The sequence below is a fragment of the Microtus pennsylvanicus genome, chromosome 6, assembly GCF_037038515.1.
Source record: "Microtus pennsylvanicus isolate mMicPen1 chromosome 6, mMicPen1.hap1, whole genome shotgun sequence".
Taxonomy (NCBI): domain Eukaryota; kingdom Metazoa; phylum Chordata; class Mammalia; order Rodentia; family Cricetidae; genus Microtus; species Microtus pennsylvanicus.
The window spans coordinates 27,604,928-27,613,233 of record NC_134584.1 but is presented as its reverse complement, the minus strand read 5'-3'; positions in this window follow the sequence as shown (position 1 = coordinate 27,613,233).

Here is an 8,306-nt window from a genome sequence, read left to right as displayed (position 1 = left end):
ATTAGAGGTTTGGAGGTTGCGTTCCCTTTCGGTGGTAACTTTCTTGATTGCCAGAGCTAGCCAAGCACTGCTCATGTCTATAGGACCTCCAGGGCAGAGAACCGGAAGAAATGAGTGGGAAAAGGCATGGAAGCATGAACTCGTGCTTCTCATACTTTAGTGAGCACATGGCCACCTGGGAATTTTGTTACCATGTTATTTCTGATTCAGCCATTTATCAAGTTTCATTATGACGTTGGTATCTCTGGTCATCAAAGAAAGATAGAGAAGGGTAAAAATATTCCAACTGGTGTCTTTTTGGTGTTTTACAGACTATTTTCCCACCTTTACTTCCTCATCATAGTTTCTAAATTTTGACTGCTGGGTCACCTATCTTTTTCTAGTCTTTAAAGTTGTGTGACTATGAAAACAATATCACATAGGCATGAACAGGAGAGAAACAAACTTCTAACTGAAGAAATTTTCAAAATTCAGGACTTGATAATGTAGATTCCTAGCTTAATAGCAGCTGGTGCCAAAATGAGAGTTTTGGCCACCGACCAACTATGGCAAACACAACCCTCTTATTTCCTTATTGGACCAGAGTAAAGATACCACCACACATTTCTGGTAGAATTAAACAAGTGTTACTTTCTTCCAGGCAGGACTATCTCCCTAAAGCAGGGCTTGAGACAATAGCAGCAAACAAAGGAGAGAGTGGGTTTATATAATTTGAAAAACCTGCAAGATTATGAGGCTTTTGACGGTTGGTGGATCTTTCAGTTACCTAGGAATTTGGATGAACACCTCCAAATTATTTAGGAGAACATCTTATCTTATCAGTATCTTATGTGGAGTGTCCTGTACAGATGTCAGTCGGGATCAAGAAGTACAAAGCTAAGATCTCCCTGTCCTTAACAATTTTAGCAAATATAAAACTACTTATATAACCTTGCAAGATAACGATTTCACGTTTTGCAAATACTAAACCTACTGGTATCATTCCAATATTTAAATTTGTACTACAACAAATAACACAGTAGAAACTCATTTATCTGTGTCCATTGAGTTCAGGGAGACATTTCTAATGTATGTAAATTAGGGGCTTTCTTTCTGAAAGGAATTGAAATTATGTCCTTATCATAATACTATAAACTAGCTATTTATTAATGTTAGTAAATGAGAAAAGTTTTCTTTCTAGAGGCAAATCCATCATTTGAATACTAATTGCAGTCATGAGAGATTTTTAGTCATTTGAATCAGAGTTAGGGGTTTGAATATTAAAACAAGAGTGATATACTGTTTTCTTCAGACATCTTTCTAGGGACATCATAATACTTACATCACATATCTCTTAATACAACTGTAAAGATGTTCATTGACTTTCCTTTTGAATATCTACATGTAGAGGGGCTGCTTCTTTGGTTTCATTAATATATAGTCATGAAATCACTCGGGATACATCAACCTTGATGACAAGTGATGATCAGCTTCTGTAAAGGATCTTATATACATCATGTTATTATTATTTTTTATATGCTGAGCTCCTTTAACCACCCTCCTCAGCCATGGTTTTGTGAGATAGGAGTAATTAGTGAAGTATTTTTAAGTCACATAGGAAGAACCCTTGTTAATATAATTAGTCCCACAAGATTAGCTCAGTGACATTTGTTCACTGAATTCTCCATGTAAAATTACAAGAAGACACCATCAAGTAATTGGCCTTTGAGCTTGGCCAGATTCCATCACATTGGAGGAAAAACAATCCTTACTATAAATGGTGCTGAGAAAACTGTATACTAATCTAAAACAATTAAGTTAGGTTCCCCATGTATCTTCCTGACAAAAATCCATTTAAAATATTGGAACACTTTAAGACCTGAAACTTTTAAGTTGTTAGAAAAATCACAGGGAAAATTTAAGATCCAGGCAAAACTGAAGACTTTCTGAATACAACTCTAATATTAGTGGACATATATTAAGAATATGTAAGACTAAGATTTAAGGACTTTTACACAGTTAAGAAAGGAGTTGAGTGAGGAGACATACTGGAGAATGGGAAAAAAACTTTTGCTGAATACTCATGAGAGAAGGGATTGATATTAAGAAAATATATAAAATATGTAGAAGAACAATTCACTAATAAATGGGCAAATGATTTGATCAGAAAATTCTCAAGTGAAACAGAAATTCTCAATGAATACATGAAAAAATATTCAAAATCCTTAGCAATAAAGGAAATGATAGTTAAAACTATATCGAAATTCTATCTTATCCTGGTGAAAATGATTATCATCAAGAAGATGAATCAGAGCTGGGTAGTGATAGCTCATGCCTTTAATCCCAGCACTCAGGGAAGTAGAGGCAGGTGGATCTCTGTGAGTTTGAGGCCAGCCCGGCCTACAAAGCAAGTTCCAGAACAGCTAGAGATACATAGAGAAACCCTGTCAAGAAGAAGAAGAAGAAGAAGAAGAAGAAGAAGAAGAAGAAGAAGAAGAAGAAGAAGAAGAAGAAGAAGAAGAAGAAGAAGAAGAAGAAATAAAAAAAAAGGACCTGGGGAGATGGCTCGGTGCTAAAGAGCATTTGTTGCTCTAAAATCCATATGGCAGCTTACAATTCATCACATAGTGGATACGTCTACACATCTGTGATTAGTTCAGGATTATTCACAACCAAAAATTAAAACTAGCCTAAGTACCCATCAATAGGTGAGTAAATAAGAAAATGTGATGTATATGTGTATCATATATGTATACATAAATACACAAATACATACCTGCATACACATACATACATTTAAGGTAAAGTATTATTTAGCCATAAAAAGTCTGTAGATAACTAGAACTAGTTAGAACTGAAAACACCATGTTAAGCCATGCAATTCAGACTCAGAAAGACAAATGCCACATTTTTTCTTAAAGCAGAATCCATATTTTTTTTAAAAAAGATAGCTGCCACATTCCTAAATAAGAACAGTTTCTAATTGCAAGCTAAATATGTATCCTTATATCCACAGAAAAGTATGGCTCTTATCCCCCATGAAGGGCTTCTTTATATAGCAGATGGATGACAAAGGAAATCCACGACTAGTCAAAATACAGAGAAGCCTAACTGATTAATCTTCAACACAACTCCTTCATTTAAGGCACAGGGAACACAGGGTTGGGGGTCAGAAACAAGAGTCAGAATACCAGGACATCTGCTGGGAGAAAATGTCTTTTGTATAGGACAGAGGAGCAGCATTCATGCAATTTTGACAATATAGTGGTCTAAATAAGACCTGTGCACTGACAACACTAGTTGATATGCTAGTATTGACAGTGTGAATATCACAAGACCCAGCCCCAGAAAAAGAACACCAGGCCATTAATGGTAGCTGAAAGAGGGAGAATAAGTCTTCTCCAGGGACTCAAAGTATTTTATACACATATGAAAATGTCACAATAAAACAAATTGGATTGTAGAGATTATATATATATATATATATATATATATATATATATATATATATATATATATATATACACACATATACATATACACACTAGTATTGCAGCCATTGTGGCATAAATAAAACCTTACTTTCCACTTCTAAGCAGAGATAATAGTGACTACACTACCAAATGAGGATTAAACAGGTCACATGCATGCATCTCTTACAGCTGTGTCTAACAACCATGTAAGCTCTGCATAAGTGTTTGCTGTTATTTGATGTCACTTACAAGAGCCAACTCTTTACGGCTTTGTGACTCTTCTCACTTTTTATTTTCAGTTCATCTTAAATATTGGAACAGATCCTAAAAAGTTTCTCCACCTACAGTCTTACATCTTTCTGCCCATCCCCAACAGTTTTCAAGCCTAAAGTTCATTCACATCATTTCTTAAATCATTAGTTAGTTGTCTACTGCAACTTCTAATTTGCAAGTGTTGTCTCACTGGTAAATTCAGGCATCTCAGCTGGCAGCTAAGTTATCCACAATGTACTCTTCCTCTAACTTTCGTTTCCAGAGGTATCTTCTATGGTGTATTGCTATCTCCTATGCTTCAGCTATATGTGCCTGGATGGTAAATCTGCTTAGTGTTTTAGTCTTTGTCATGGGTTAATGAAAAAGTGCTTCTAAAATCCTTGTATTTACTTAATAATGGGCATCTATTAAATGACAATAAGATAGTTCAGACTGTGAACCTTCCTAGATTCTAAATATGACTTATTAGCAGAGAATTCTATCATTTATGTAGGAATTTTGGACTTTCATCATCCTATCCTCTAAGGAGAGGAGGGGTATTAGAGTTGAAGTTCTGTCACCTAAAAACCATATATCCAGTCATCTTTGTGATAGTGTACCTACCAGAAAATCTCATCTTGTTATGAACTTGTTTTGTATGTGTAAACCAAAAGTCAAATTCAATAAAAGGCAACTTGAAGCTAGCGGCTCTCCAGGCACTCTTTGGAACATAACACAAATGTCAGCTTTCTGAATTAAAATGGCAGCATCCATGGACAATAAGATAATTTCTGATGTAGACATTGGATGTCCTCTTGAGTATATGAATAACCTCCAGAGGACAGCCTGAAGACTAAAGGTCAAAAGAAACATGGTACATCTGAAGACCCATGAGAACATAGGACAAATATTGGTCACTGTGCAGACCATTGACGTGGTCAGCCATGGTGGTCACTATCGTGTTTGCTGTAGTCGTCAGTTGTACTGTTCATTATAAAGTCAGGCATAGCGGTCACTGTAGTTATCACTGAGGTGTTTAGTGATGGTGCTCAGTAAAATAGCCAATCATAGTGGTCAGCACTGTGGCCACTGCAGTGGTCAGTTATAGTGTTTACTCTAAAAGTCAACCATAATGGACAGTTTGGTGGCCACTGTAGTAGCCAGTGATAGTATTCAATGTGATAGTCAGTCATAGTTGTCAGTGTGGTGGTCACTGTGGTGGTCAGTTAGAGTGTTCACTGACACAGTCATAGTGATCAGTGTGGTTGCCGTTGATGTGGTCAGTTATAGTATTCACTGTGATGGTCAATCCTTGTGGTCACTGTGGTGGTCATTGAGGTGATCAGTTACAGTGGTCACTGTGATTGTTAGTTACAGTGCACACTGCTCTGGTCAGTCATAGTGGTCACTGGGATGGTCATTTGCAGTTCTCAATGGAATTATGTGCTTTGGTATGTAGTGAGTTCCCTATTTGGGGGTGATTAGAAGTAGGTGTTGTGTCTCCCCAGAAAAAGTTTGCGCATAACAACTGCTAAGCCTGTCGACTTTGTGCGTGAAAGAGTAACTTGTTTCTTTTTCTTTTTCATATTTATCATCCTATTTTTGCTTTCCCTGACACGATATATCATTGCTCACAGAGCTCCACTGCGATCTTGTCTGCTGTCTTCACCTCTGGCTCAGAAAACAAAACTCTGTCTGTTTTGGTTTAGAACAAGAGTTCCAAGGTCAAATAATTTTCTTCTTCACCCACAAATGTACAATGTATTAATCCAAAGTCATCTATTAAATAATCTATTTTTTCTTCAAAAAGTGAAATGGGGCATGAGAGATGACTCAGCAGTTACTGAGAACCAGGATTTGATTCCCAGAATGCACATGGTGGTTCAGGAGATCGGATCCCCTATTCCCTCTTTTAGCCTCCATAGACATCAGCACATGCCTGGTGCAGAAACATACACATGCAGGTAAAAACATGTATATGCATATAATAAAAATAAATAGGTCTCAAAATTTGGGACTAAGTCGCATTTTTGTGATTAGACATCAACTCAAAGATTATGTGTTCTATATCATAGATTATTAATTTCTATGAATCAAATTATAAAACCACTTCTATAATTGTTTTTTTGATTATTTAAAAAATTTAAAAACCATTTTCTGTGTGTATACGTGTTGCAAGCATCCATGTCTATATACCATTTGCATGCCTGCCTGGTGCCCATAGAAGCTGGAAGAAGGTACTGAATTGCCTGTAACTATAGATAGAGTTGTTTATGAGCCACCGTATTGGTGCTTGGAAATCTACTCTGGGTAATCTGGAAGGACAACCATTAATCTTAATACATAAGTCCTCTCTCCAGCTCCTACAATTAGTATTTTATAAATTCTTTTCTTCTCTAGAATTGTATAGGTTACTATTGAATATTTTTTATCTTTACGGTGCTTAGAAAAAAAAAATATATATATATATATCCCTCAGTTGGTCACCAAAATATCAAGTGGTGATCCCAAAAAACACACACACAAATGAGTAACACTAATTAGACTCAGTTCATTGTACTTATATATTTGTACACACACACACACACACATACACACACACACACACACCAAAAAGGAAAAAAATGAAAAGAGGCCGTGTATTTGTGAAGTGGGGTGGAGGGAGTACAAAGGAAGGATGGTAGAAGGGAGTTGTGGAATGATGTAAATAGTACACACATAAAATTTAAAGAAATTGTTATTAAACATGAAGAGTTATTAAGAATGAGATTAGAGGGTTTTTATTTGTTAAATTATAGAGGTTGATGCTCACTGAATATGGTGCAAAACCAAATATTATGCTATTGTAATACTAAACACTCAATAATGATTTCAAGGAGTAAATGAACATGTGGAAACATTGTGAGTAAAATACTTTATGAAGCTTCAATTCTTTATTACTCTACTCTTTGGTATTTTCAAAGCATGAAGCTCTTTCAGGTTTCAATGATAACATATTTTCTACCTCTCTACTCAATATTTCTTCTTGCTTCACTTCCTTCTCTAGTTGTATCATCTAGGATTTGTAGACTAATATTAAATGTGATGGTAGTAGAATTTTTGTTCTGTCCTTAAGTCTATTGGTGTATCTTAATAGCTCATAACTGAGAATAAAAGTTGGCTTAAATTTTATTAGAATTTTATTAACTATTTAAAAGTAAAATGCTAATCATTATTAAAAATCTGTGTTGGCAACTTATTAAGTTTATGAAAATTTATTATTATGCAGATGTAAGATTTACAGTGTGTTAATGTCGTGTTATAGAATTTACTGAACTTTCATATAATTAAATTATTGATCTCTTGGCTTCTAAAAGTAATAATTTACTCCACCAGAAGGTAAACCTTAGCATTAAAATACTTAGGAGTATCCTAAAATTTGTAATCCAGTGCCTAACAGCTAACATGTTGTAGGAACAAAGTTGGCAGCAACAGAAGTCCTTTTCAACCCTACAAGATCTACTGCATTTCAGGTTGATAAATATTTGTCTTGAATATAGAAAGATTGGTACTATAATGATAGTTGAGGAGCGTTCCAGATTAACTCGAGTGTTTCAAGAGAAAGAACTTTCAGGCTATTTTCCAAGCCTCAGGGGATTTGCTTGTTGTTTGCTTCACATTTTGTTGTCAGTGTTTTGAGGAGTGCCAGGATGTTCCTTGGACTCACCAGGCCTTATGCACAACACTCTTTTTGCTTTTACAGCTGCTATTTCATGCAACATACATAAGTCTACACAAAGGCACACAGCATTGTAATTCAGAAGTTAAGTATTGTTGACTTTATTGTAGATCTTAAATGACCTAATTTTATCAATAAACAAAATTAAATGTAGATAATTTTCAAGAAATGAAGCTTGGGAAATTCTTGCCCCTTTTTCACTCTGTAATTTCCCCACTTTTGTGGTCACAGTGGTTAAGAGCACAGCTGGGGAGGGAAATGTAGATGGGAAAGGCAACTGACTCCTTGCACGTGGCTGCCCAGATGTGTATTTCTCAGGGATGTGGGGTGAGCTCTTTCTGAATAGTTTAGCATGGCATTTTTTTTTTATTTATGTAGAACAGTGATGAAGAAACAAGTTGGTATTATTGTGTTTAGCAAGAGATACAAACTCTGGTAATCATAGTCCCCAATGCCAAAATACCTAAAGTCCATAGAGGAACCACAGAACAAAGTATTTCCAAGTTGGTGTAGTACCAACAGGAATAAGCGTAAAGTGTGCAGGAATCAACAATTCAGTCAAATCCTGATCTATAAGAACATGCCCTTCCAGAAAATATCTTATCTGAGATGTGACTCAGAAAGGTCAGAAGAAATGAAGGCAGGCTGAATCATAAGGAAGTGGCCACACAGAGACTTAAAGGATTCTTAGGGACAGAGAGTAAGTGCCTTGTACTTTGGAACCCTGTCATTTTTTGAAATATTGGAGATAACTTTATATAGGCCAAAGTATGAGAGTCTATAATCTTACCTGGAAGGGCTAATTTAATCAACTAGCATTCAATATAACACCTCTGAAAACATTACAGGAAACATCAAAAGGGTTTCAGGCTTACATCCATGAA